This window comes from Choloepus didactylus, chromosome 5, assembly GCF_015220235.1.
Source record: "Choloepus didactylus isolate mChoDid1 chromosome 5, mChoDid1.pri, whole genome shotgun sequence".
Lineage (NCBI taxonomy): Eukaryota > Metazoa > Chordata > Mammalia > Pilosa > Megalonychidae > Choloepus > Choloepus didactylus.
The window spans coordinates 129,068,696-129,080,191 of record NC_051311.1 but is presented as its reverse complement, the minus strand read 5'-3'; the positions used below and the strand labels follow the sequence as shown (position 1 = coordinate 129,080,191).

At 36.3% G+C, this 11,496-nt stretch overlaps 1 pseudogene; it reads left to right on the top strand.

Annotated features, from left to right (window-relative positions):
* The first annotated feature begins 795 nt into the window (after window positions 1–795).
* Window positions 796–4,733, top strand: LOC119534466 (annotated as a pseudogene).
* The last annotated feature ends 6,763 nt before the right edge of the window (window positions 4,734–11,496 follow it).

Below are 11,496 nucleotides of genomic sequence, written 5' to 3'. Positions count from 1 at the left end.
GCCGATCCTTCCTTATTCCTTCGGTTATGGAAACTCCTCCTTGTTGCCCTTTTATATTCAGCCCTCCCCAGCAGCTTAAGTTCTGCCATGGGTCCCTGTGTGCTTGGGTCTATGTGTCTGGATATAGGTGGGTATCTTTCTCACTGCTGTGAGAGGTTTTATAGTCTGTGTCCTCAGTGGGAGATGGGAGGGCTGCTGCCTCTGGGCACTTCCCGAGTGTGTGGGACCAAATGAGCAGGAGAGGAGAGGACCAGCCAGTCTGGGATGGGGGTTTCCTATCTGTTATTTTTCTCTTGCTTCAATTTCAGAATTTTTTGTGGGCTCCTTCTCCAGTCTTTACCTTCCTCCAGAGTTCTGGGCAAGCAAGAAATGTCCTTTTTTGCTGAATCTCTGGGGAGGGTTTTTCAGTAACTTGGATTTAAAAAAAAAAAAAAATGAATTTCAAAGTATTTTAAAACATAAGTGAATTCAAATTAGTCATTTTCTTGGACCTGCTTTCATTTGCTATGTCTTAGACATCTTTTCATATGAATATAGAGATTTCCTATTTTTAAAATGTCTTCAGTGTTTCAATTTATGGATAATTTATTTCTTGATGAACATTTAGATGCAAAAAACCCCACAAAATGTTAGCAAACTGAATGCAGTGACACATTAAAAGAATTATACAGATTATACACCATGATCAAATGGGATTAATTCCAGGAATGCAAGAGTGGTTCAATATAAGAAAATCAGTCATATTAATGCACCTTATTAATAGAATAAAAGGGAAAAAAAACAAAAACATGACCATCTCAGTTGACTAAAAAATGGCATTTGACAAAATCCAGCATCCTTTCTTAACAGAAACATTGAGAAAACTAGGAATAGAAGGGAACTTCCTCAACATGACAAAGAGTTTATATGAACCTCCACTGCTAATATCTTTGTCAGCAGTGAAAGGTTGAAAGCTTTCCCCCTAAGATCAAGTACAAGATAAGGATGGTTGCTTTCTCCAATGCTATGCAACACTGTACTGGAAATTCTAGCTGGACCAATGAGGTAAGAAAAGGAAATAAGGTATCCAAATTGGAAAGGAAGAAGGAAAACTACCCCTATTTGCAGATGACATGATCCCATATATATAGAAAATCCTAAAGAGTCTACAATAAAACTACTTGATCTAATAAATAAATTCAGCATTGTTGACTGGAGCTCGCCTCTTCCCGCTGCGGTCTGCAGAAGCTGAACTTGAGTGAAGCAAAGCGACGGTGGATGTGCGGAGGCAGCTTTGTAGGGGCTGCACGAAAGTCATGTTAGGACTTCAGTTGGGGGAAGGGAAGACAGACTCACACATAAATATCATGGAGAACTCTGACAACTCAGTGGATTCAAAATCCATTGAAAGTTCGGAAATATCTTGCATGGAAGCAAATCAGTGGGCTCTGAAATATCCTTGGACAGTCATTACAAAATGGATTATCCTGAAATGGGTTTATGTGTAATAATAATAAAAACTTTCATGAAAGCAGTGGAATGGCATCTTGGTCTGGTACAGATGTAGATGCAGCAAATCTCAGAAACATTCAGAAACTTGAAATATGAAGTCAGGAATAAAAATGATCTTACACATGAAGAAATAATGGAATTGTACAATGTTTCTAAAGAAGATCATAGCAAAAGGAGCAGTTTTCTTTGTGTGATTCTAAGCCATGGTGATGAGGGAATAATTTTTTGGAACAAATGGACCTATTGACCTGAAAAAATTAACTTTCTTCAGAGGGGATAATTGTAGAAGTCTCACTGGAAACCCCAAACTTTTCATTATTCAGGTTTGCAGAGGTACAGAGTTGGACTATGGCATTGAGACAGACAGTGGTTTTGATGATGACATGGCATGTCAGGAAATACCAGTTGAGGCAGACTTCTTGTATACATATTCTACAGTAGCTGGTTACTATTCCTGGCGAAACTCAAAGGATAGATCCTGATTTATCCCATCACTTTGTGCTGTGCTGAAACTTTATGCTTACGAGCTTGAACTTACGCACATCCTTACTTGGGTTAACCGAAAGGTAGCAACAGAATTTGAGTCCTATTGCTTTGACTTTACTTTTCATGCAAAAATGCAGATTCCATATATTGTGCCCATGCTCACAAAGGAACTGTATTTTTAGCACTAAAGAAATGGTTGATTTTTTTTTTAATTTGTATGCCAAGTGTGAAAATGTTTGATACTGTATTTTCCTCTGTCATTTAAATCTAACCTAATACTTCAGATGGTGCTTTGTAACGTAAGAATGTCATGCAGTAGAACCACTGTGAAACTACCTCGAACTAAAAATCTGGTAGTTGAAATTGAACTTAATTAGGAATAAAAAATGGATAATGTTAGAATCATTATGAGAGGAAATGATTGTAAATGACATCTTTCATAATTAGCAAGTTTTAGTGATACCATGCTATGAATTTTTAAGTAATTATGAAAAAGTTAAAATTGCAGTAATGAATTTTAATGATATGTCTCCACTTAAGACTATGCATTCTAGTTTTTGCCAAACTATAGAAATTATGATGTGGAATGATGTGTCCTAGAACTTGGGGAGCCCATGGGCAAGGGTGAAGGCTCGAAAACCTTTACCTTTAAAATTCTAATTTGAAGATAAGTCGACTGCATTTTTAGATCGTTTATCTAAGCTCATGGTTTTGTGTTTTGTCCCAAGCATGTCTTTGTTGTTAAAAAAAAAAAAAAAATCATGTTTAATATTGAAAAAGGAGCTGGAAATTTTGTTTGAGAGGAGATATGAGCAAACTGAATTGACTCTTTTAAGGCCAAATGCAACATTAATAAAGGACAATATAAGGTGATGAAATGCCACTGGTCCGCCTGCATAAGCCTCCCCATTTGTCCCTATACATATCATTTGAGCTTCAGACACCAGCAAAATGTCTTAAGAGCTGTTATATAAAAACCTCAAACTTTTGATTATTATCCATAGGGGATGAGGAAATTCTAGAAAGACACACTAAAATACAACTTATATAACAAAAGTGGAATGTAAGGAAAGAAGACTAAAACAATCATCTGGGCACTCCGTAATTAGAGAGAAGGTTGTTTGATCCTGAGCAGAAATATGGCACAGCCTTTGTGATGAAAGCAGAGCCTTAAACTACAGCTTCAGCAAAAGGACTGTCGGCTAATTTCTTCATATATACTGGTGTGTCCAAGAGGGTGCCCCCAGGCAGGAATCTCCAAATAAGAAAGTGAACCAAAGTTTGGAGACTTTGGAAATGGATATTTCCCAAAGGTAGTGAGAGTCACAGTAAAAAAACAAAAAAATCATGGGACTTTGTAGAAAAATTTTTGAGCATGCTATTTTCTGTTGAAGTTTACAATCAAAGGAAAATAGTGGTAACATTTTATACTGTTCTCTGAAATGAAAGAACCAGGGCACACAGGATTTTAGAAATCATCCAGTCTGAGCCTCTACATTGGTGCATAGGGAAACTGAAGGCCAGAGAAGGAGAAACGTAAGGACACACACAACTGGGGAGGACAGGCTCCAAGCCTCCTCTGTTGGAAGTGTTGCACTGTCACTGCCCCATGGTGTGTCATAGGCTTTCAGTCTGACAACTGAGGTGAGCTTTCTGTTTGCTGAAAGAAAGGAACTCACATTCATAAATGACGGTTATTCATTTTGATTAGTTCTGTAACTTTTTCTAAATAAATGTGGCATGTATCTTAAAGTATGCTCCTGTATGACAGTTTTGTAAAATTTTATCTTGAATTTTTATTGCAGAATACACATTTTAACAAATAAAATAAAAAATTCAGCAGTGTTGAGGTATAAAATCAACACACAAACATTAGTGGTGTTTCTAAACACCAACCAATGAAAAATTCAAGAACGAAATCAAGAAAACAATTCCATTTACAACAGCAACTGTTGTAGTTTGAAGCTGTATGTACCCCAGAAAAACATTTTAAATTTAATCGATTCCTGTGGGTATAAACTCATTGCAAGTGGGATCTTTTGATGAAGATATTCAATTAAACTGTGACCCACATCGTTCAGGATGGGACTTAATCCTATTACTGGAGTCCTATATAGACAGAATGAATACAGAGAGTGAATGAGAGAGAAAGCTACAAAAGCAAGAAGCTGAAATCAGCGAAACCCTGAAGAGAAGGGATACATCAGCAGATGCTGCCACGGGTCATGGGCAGCTAGCCTTTGGGAAGAAAGCATTGCCTTTATGATGCCTGGAGTTGGACATTTTCTTGTCCTCAAAACTGTAGGCTAATACATTCCAATTGTTCATGTCAAAACATTTCATGGTGTTTGGTTTAAGCAGTCTAGAAAACTAAAACACCAACTAAAAGAAAATATCTAGGAATAAACAATTGATGTCAATTAACTACTTGTACATGAAAAACTACAAATCATTCCTGCCTGAAAAAAATTAAAGATGACTTTATTGTTTGAAGATATAGGTAAGATGTCATTTCAACCCAAAATGATTTACAGATTTAATGCAATCATAATCAAAATTTCAGCACCTTTTTGCAGAAGTAGAAAAGCAAATAGAAAAGACAGCTATCAAATTCATATCGAAGAGCAGGGGCCCAGAATTGCCAAAACAATCTTGGAAAAGAACAAGATTGGAGGATTCACACTTTCCTGTTTCAAACCTTATTACAAAGCTGTAGTAATCAAAACAGTGTACTGGCACAAGGACAAACATGGAGACCAATGGAATAGACTTGAGAGTTTAGAGATAAACCCTCACATCTATGGCCAATTGAAACTTGACAAAGGTGCCAAGACTATTCAGTGGAGGCATAATAGTCTCTTCAATAAATGTGCTGGGAAAACTGGATATCCACATACAAAAGAATTAAAGTGGACCCCTCCCTCACACCATATTCAAAAAAAACCTCAAAACTGATGAATGAGTTAAATATAAGAGCTAAAATTATCAAAGTCTTAGAAGGAAACAGGGAAATATCTTCAAGACCTTACATTAGGCAATGGAGTCTTAGACTTTATACTCAAAGGTCATGCACATCAAAGAACATGAAGAAAATGAAAAAGCAACCTACAGAATGAGAGAAGATATTTGGAAACCATTGTGCTGGTTTGGATTTACTATGACGTTCAGAAAAGCCATGTTCTTTTAATCCAGTCTTGTGGAGGTAGACTTATTGTGGGTGGGATATTTTGATTAGGTTGCTTCCATGGAGATGTGACCCACCCAATTGTGGGCTGGACCTGTTGATTAGATTATTTCCATGGAAATGTGATCCTACCCATTCAAGGTGGGCCTTAATTAGTTTAATGGCTTCCTCTATGAGAGTATAAAAGGCAGAGATGAAGAAATACTTAGGGAGAAAATGCCCAGAGACATTTTGGAGATGTAGACAGAAAGACGTTTGGAGATGCTAAGCTAAGAGATGAAGCCCAGAGTTTGCCTTGGAGAAGCTAAGTGAAAACCCATAGTCACTTAAAGAGAAAGCAACTGGAATCAGAAGCTGAACGCAGGGTACCCAGGAGCAAAGGACCAGCAGATGCCAGTCACATGCCTTCCCAGCTGACAGAGGTGTTCCAGATGCCATCAGCCTTCATTGAAAGTATCCTCTTGTTGATGCCTTAATTTGAACATTTCCATGACCTCAGAACTATAATTTTGTGAACTAATGACTGAGGGATAATTGAGTTCTTATTACTTAATATTCCTAGCCAATAAACATGTTAAGTCTCTTCATTTCTCCAAGTCTGTTACATCCTTGAGTAATACTGAATTTTTGTCTATTATAGGGTCTTTCATTTATCTCAAGTTTCTTCCAGGAGTTCTATAGTATTTCTTGCTTTTGTAAAGTGGAAATTTTTTATTGCATATCCTAACTAGTTATTACTGGCATATATGAATATAATTGATTTTATATACTAACCTCCTATCTGGCCAGTTATGCCAAAGTTTTGTCTATTTTATTGGTCTTCTCAAATCACCACTTGTTTTATTTACCAGTTTTTGTTTCATTGATTAATTCCTATTCTTAACTAAATTCTATATTTTAGCTTATTTTTCCCCTTTGGCTTCTTAAGTTGAATTCTCAGTCCCCATTTAATTTCAGGCTTTCTCATTTTCTAATGGAAGCATTTGGCCCTAAATTAATTTTCCCTGATTTCAGTCTTGTATGTATCCGCTAAGTTTTGACATGCAGTCTTCTCATTGCTTCTAATGTCTAGATACTCTGAAATTTCAGTTGTGAATTCTTTGACTTGAGGTTTTTTTAGAAGGATATTGTCAAAATTTCTAAGAGGTTCCATTGTTTTTTTAATTGCTGTTTTTTAATTGTTAATTTCTAGCTGTTTTGTGCATTGTGGACTGAAAAGGTAAGCTCTGATTTCTACTTTTGGAAATCTACATGATCAGATTTTTAACATACTCTTTAGGCACTTGGAAAGAATGTTTTGTTTTGAATATACAGAGCACTATTTTAAAAATAGATTTTATGTACTGTGAACAAAATTGAAAACTAATGGATAACTGCACATCATGTGACATCTTTTGGCATTTTTCCTGGGTAATGCATGGAAAGTTCAATAAATGTTCAAATCACTATGTCACTGGCTCTCCTTACTGGACAAAGATGTTCAGATGTTTGTCTGGTCAAATGTTTTCTTTCCTAGCCCTCTGCCCTGGCAGCTGTAAATAACATCATGGTATTGTTTTGTCTTCTACTTCTTTCAAATAATATTTAGTGTACTTGATCATCTTAAAGCCATTGCCTTTTCTCATATATTAGACTGCTAAGCCTGTTACCACTTATTCACATTTATTTGACAACTTGTTTTAATTTTATTTGAAAGCTTTTAGTCAGACAAAAACTTAGTAAACTGTAAAATTAGAGTAATCGGCAAACAAAGTCTGCAACCAGGATTCCAATAGCAAATAAGCTGAAGTCTGGCTAGTTGTAGGCAGTTAGTTCCACATTCATTGGACATAATTAGAAAATGCTTTGATACCTACTGACTCAAGGAAAACCTACAACAAATGGAAACTAGAACAAATTGGAAATACCTTGCCAATTCTTGTCTTAGTAAAAGCTGGAAGTAGAAGGTAAAAGATGCATCAAAGAGGACCATAATTTAGAATTTAAAATTAGAATATAATAGAATTACCGAGAAATTTATGAGATTATGAGCAATGAAAGAAAGAAATCTAAACACAATACATGAAAGAAGTTCCTTTTAATTCTGCATCTCACCATATTTGATGTTAGTTTTGAATTTTTTTTAGATTTTGTTGTCTAAAAGAAGTTGCAATAGGCATAAAAAAATACCATATTATGTGTAAGTGTATTTATGCATATGTGCAAGGGACCCTGAAAGAGTACTGACCTTCCAAAATTAATAATTAAACAAAATACAGCAGTGCTTAATATTCTGATATTCACACCCAATTTTTTATTCATCACTTTTAAACTTTACATCTTAAATGGCAATGTTTTTGCTACATGGGGTGGAGTAAAGCAGACCAGACAATGTTCCTGATTCTTAACAAATTGTGTCTTTGAACAGTTTTACTTACTTCCTTAAGCTATGTTTCTTTACCTGTAAAATGAGAACATTGAACAGGGAACTAGATGATACAGATGTTCTTTTCAGTTAAAAAAATCCTGATACTGCTGGTACAAAATCATTGATTCCTATATACATTGATCCTGATATTGCTGATACAAAATCATTGATAGTGCTGTCTATCATAGGTAATACATTACTTATAGTGAGAATCTTTCACTCCAAATCTCTGTCATCTGTTACTTTTCATCTTTTAAGAGCTGTGAATGGTCTTACCTGAGCTTTTATTCTACTTCCAAGCTAATGACTTAGTGTGCCGCAGTTGCAGATCCAGGCAGAAGACGAGACTCCTGGACCTGGATAAGGGACTTTGATTACTCATGGCACAACAAGCAGCATGAACTTCATGTTTTCATCAGTTCCCCTTGTCCCCAATCTCAGTGGGCACAGTATGGAGTTAGCTGCCAAGTCAGATGCTGAGCATGCAGTCTGTTTGTGCCATAGCTGAGAAATCCTATGCTTAGGGACCCTGATTTTCATAATGGACTGTAAACACATGTGCTCAACCTTTGCCCCAGAGAGAGACATTATCTTTATTACACTGGACAGTAAACAGACCTGCCCTCTGCTATGGAAGAAGATGCTATCTCTCTCTTGCAAGACTTTAGCTTTATAAACATCCTTGTAAAGTTAGTCTAGAACAAAAGCTATGAGTGCCTCTGTTCAAAAGACATACAGGAACACAGGAGACCAATTGTCTTCCAATATCAGCTCACCCCCCAAAATATCAAGTAACATCCTCTAAATAATTCTTATATACACTGTATATTGCTACAGATTGACACAAATATATGTATGTAGTAATAATATATTCATGTATAGTACAGAATCCCCATTTGAACTTTAATATCAAGCTATTAATGTTTTTTATTTTATAGGTTTATCTTAGAAAACTTATCTTCAAGATGCTTATTGGTTATGTAGTTTCTCTTATGATAAAACTAATATGTGTTCATTGTAGAAATAGATTGGTAACATCTTGACATACACAAATAGATACACATATGCACGTACTCTTTACATATACATACTCACACATATTAGTGGGGTATCTGCTATTTTTTCTGCCTTAGATCCCTTTTAGAAACCACTCTTCTTCTTCATCAATTCACATGAGGCTGTGAGATCATGGTACCCCATTCCAAGTTACAGGTCCCCAAATTGCCCAGTGGTCAATCAGTTGTCAAGGAAACTTTGGTAGTACTATTTTGATCCTATAGGAGGAAAGGATGTGTTTTTATATTTTGGATCGTTCAGCAGCCTTGAGAATGCACCTCTAAAACAGAGAGCTTAATAATTAGCTAAGGGTCCTTATTACTGCACTCTGAAATCCATGACATTTGTATCATGAGCTTTTATTCTACTTCCAAGCTAATGCTTCCAAATGCTGCTTCCAGAAAATTATGTAGTACAACATGGATATGAAGGCATGTCCAATCCTGGGAAACATGGGGCTATGTCAGCCAACTAACTTGAGGATCTCTGGTGGCCCTACCAAACGTTCTTTAGATTGCACAGCAGCCTAGGACACTTCCACCTAAACTTTCTTCCCTCTCTTCTTTCATTTGAGGTCAGACTTACATTGTGGGTTGACAGCATTCCTTGTCTTCTCCAGTTCTCTCCTCAATTTATCTTACCACCATTTTCTCTGATAAAATTCTTTCATGTTTAATCACATCTTGGTGTCTGCTTTTCAGAAGACCCACACTAACATAAATCACTAGCTGTTAGTAAGATCTAGAGATGGTGGTGATGATTTTTACTGCCATGTAGAATGAGTCTGCTGGGAATAAGGAAAACCCAGGGGACAGTAGAGCCAATGAGATATAGAGAACTGATGAAATTCTTTAAATTCCTATGTCCAGGCAACTTGAAGCCAAAATCATCTTCCCTTGTCCATAAGCCAAGAAATTCTTTCCTCCCCCTCTCTTAATCTCCCTTCTCTCGTCCTATCTTTAACTACCTGTCTATGTATGTATGTATGTATGTATGTATGTATGTATGTATGTATCTATCTATCTATCTATCTATCTATCTATCTATCTATCTATCTATCTATCTATCATCTATCTATTCAACCATCCATCCCCTCTATGAGAGCAGGGACAATGTGTCTCACTCAATGCAGACAGTAAATGCAGGAACATCGTTGATCCAGATTACTTCTGAATCCCATGCATTTAGAACAGTGCTGGTCACAAATTAGTCACTCAATACATATTTTGGAATGAAAGAAAATGTTAAACAGCACTCTAAATTCCTCTCCTTGTAACTCAAGCCACTTTAAGGCTGAATTATTACAGAAGTACAAAGGGTGTCCATGGAGCCAAGTGTACTATTTTATTGCAGGAAAATCCAGTGGGAAGAACCTTTATTCTGTTCCCTTTTGGATACCAGCAAAGGCTCTAAGTTATTCATCCCTAGGAGAGGAAAGGACCTTTTTTCTCTAAAGTAAGCTCCTTAAGTCTATTATAAAATTAAATAGCCCAGGCTTCGCTCTCTTTGTAGAACTATATGTTAATAATATACAAAACATTTTTGTTTTTCTTTGTTTTTCAGAGCCACATTGTCTTATCTCATCAATTAACATTTCTACCTCTCGGGCTTCATTGGAGCAAATAAGAATTTTTCAAACAATATATTAACATCTCTTCCCATAATCCCATATTATAATTTAGGATTCTTTGTTAACAAGCAAATGAAACCTACTAGATTTACTTCAGCTGTTTTTTTTGTTTGTTTGTTTTTAAGTGAGAGTGAAAGATGTTATAACTTTCATAGGAATTCAGGGACAAAAATGAACAACTAGAAGCAGGAATTGGAAAGCATGAAGAATTTCTCTTAGTCATTCATAGGCATTTCCCATTTTACAGTTGCACCCATTTGGAGACTGATTCCTGGCTCTCAGTCCTAATTGCAAACTCTTAGGAGACAGAATCTTTCCCAGCTTTGGGATGGTATCTCTTCCTGGTAGCGGCAGCCCATGTCAGGTAGTTCCAGCATGGCTGCCTTACACCCATTAAACAGAAGTTAAAAGTAAGAGCAATTCTTAAAGAAGGGGTGTGGGGAGGGAGTTATTGTTACCTGGGTAGACACTTCAAAAGGTGACTTCTACACCTGGTCCCTATTAAACATAATATTTTCTTCACTAAGGAGCCTTGTGAAATTATCAGGTTTTCTTTTTGTATTATTTCTTTCTCCACAGAATTCCTGACTGAGTTATCTCTTCTATTCAGGGAAACAGTCTTCTATTCAGGGAAACAGGCAGGACATAGAAGTAGCAACATCAGAGAGCCATGAAGAATCATCCTAATTCTTTATATTAGCATATGAATATAGCAGCATATTACAGGCGGAAGCTATTGCTAAATGAATCAGTCAAGCTGAGAAAATCAACTTGAGAAGTTGTTTATTTTGTTTTCACAGGCCAGAGGTAGTATTACTGTGTCATCACAAGGCTTGGAAGTGGTGGGAGGATTGGAAGAGGCATTTATATATATCAAGCTATAGTACTGACAGTTTGTATTTTATTGTATGATTTCCTCCTTTCCAAAATCATAAAGTGAAAAAAATAGGAAAGAAGCCATTTAAAAAAAATAAAATCACTCATTAGTTCTAGCTAGCCTTGGGGTAGCAGAGTTTATTCTAGGCTTCCCGTTCAGTTGTTTGTGTCTTCATTATCCTCCAGGCTGTGGCTTGTGGTACCGATTTATCATTTGTTGCATTATACAAGAAAAACAAATGAAAACATAAAGAGGGCTGCCAACGTGACTGGATGGGGTGCAATCAGCAGATTATAGAGAAGCCAAGAAAGATATTGTTTTTTTTGTCAGCCAAACATTGGAGATCCTGGATATTTGACCAATCC